Below are 2,010 nucleotides of genomic sequence, written 5' to 3' on the forward strand. Positions count from 1 at the left end.
CAAAAAAATACCAACTCGTTGACCAGCTCGCCAGTTCGCCGAGCCAGACTCATTGAACACGTGTTCAATGAGCTCTGGCTCGTTAGGCTCGTTTTTTAACGAGTTGAAAAAATTACGGCTCAGATCGCTCGTTTTCTGGCGAGCCACGAGCCAACTCGCGAGCCGGGCTCGTTTTGACACCCCTAATGATACTCAAGCAGATATACCCTTGGATGGAAGTAGAGGGTTTGATGATGAAGCCAACACGTGAGAGGAGCAAATCTGTGGCCGTTAGAGCCTAAATTATGGAGATTACAATTGATACAAATTGCATCACCTCACTCACGAATCAAGGGAAGATTATATGCATATTTCCATTTATGTATTTGTCAATAACTCTTTCCTTTTCTTTCTTAGTTTTGTACCGTTGGTATTAGTGTTTTTCCTTTATCATTTGTGTGCATATTAATCTATATATGGCACCCTTTATATTTGTGAAATCTATATCTATATCTTATCTTATATATATATATATATATATATAAAATTACAGTGGTTAACAGGAGGGTGACATGTGTCTATCTTTTTTTTTTTAATTTTTTTCTATTCTAATTATAATCATTAAGATTAAGATGTACATTTAAAGCTTTATTTATAAAAGCTAAATGTAACAAATAGTTAATGTAACATTATACGTGTCTTTATAGTATTTTTAAATTTAATTCTTACGCAAGATAATTATTAAAAATGCATTAATATTGAGAGATATAAATTAAACTTTGTTATTCAATGCATTTAACCATTTTATTGCGATACATAATAAATTTGGTGAAAATACTTTTTAAAATTTCAGTAAATATGTAGTGTGATTCTTCTCAGATTCATCAAATTTTAAATTAGTTATTCATCTGATTTTATAATCATGTCAAATAACCACACTATATATTTTATCTCACGTCATCATCTTATATATAAAAATACAGTTGAGGAGAATGTGACATGTGTCTAATCTTTTTTTTTTTTAAATTTAATCCATTGCAATTCCGTATTTCATCCCATGTATAGGAAATCTAATTAATTTTAATGTCTTTTAAGTTAAATGTATTGAATTAATTTTAATTATAGTGACGTACATTCATCTGCATTATACTATTACGAGATATTTACGTAGTTTCAATTAACTTTAAAATCTTATAAATGCAGTTTTATAGTTTTCAGATTTTTTTATATATACCAGACTTAGTTTAAAACTCTTTTTATAAGACAAAACCAAAAAAATATCATTATAACCCTCTACGGATTGCCACCGTAGTCAAGGTTATCAAAACATAACCAATAGTAATAACCCTCTACGGATCTCCGCCGTAGTCGGGATTACCACTCCACATGGATCGCTACCATGCCCGGGTCATTATGCCATCACATACAGATCGCCGCCGTACCATAGCCTCAAAACTCAACCAATAGCAATAACCCTCTACAGATCGCCGCCGTAGTCGGGGTTATCACTCCACATGGATCGCCGCCATGCCCGGGTTGTTATCATACCATCACATACGGATCGCCGCCGTACCATGGTCTCAAAACTCACTTTAAAAAATATTTTTTTAGCACAGTCTGAGGTCACATCATAGTTCCTAACTCAATTCTTTACTTTTCTCATCTTTCCAAACGTTAGGTCAAAATTTAATTAGTATCAACAGTTCAACTCATTCTAACGATCCAATAAATCCATTAAGAAACGTCATCACATAACATGTATGTCATCACATAACATGTAAACAAAAAGCCATAATCACTTAACAGAAATTTATCAATCATCGATCATCATTCATTATTCATCAATCATCATCAATCATCAATCATCACTCATCAGTCATCAATCAACAATCAACAATCAACATACATCATAAATTCGTAAGAAAATTTAAGGCGTCTATCCTAAAGTCCTAACCGCATGATATCTACGTTCCCTATCATCATGTCTAAGTGAATAGAAGAAAGAAGAGTTATGTCGAGTTCCCTCACCTC

The sequence above is a fragment of the Tarenaya hassleriana genome, unplaced genomic scaffold (assembly GCF_000463585.1).
Source record: "Tarenaya hassleriana unplaced genomic scaffold, ASM46358v1 Cleome81, whole genome shotgun sequence".
NCBI lineage: Eukaryota > Viridiplantae > Streptophyta > Magnoliopsida > Brassicales > Cleomaceae > Tarenaya > Tarenaya hassleriana.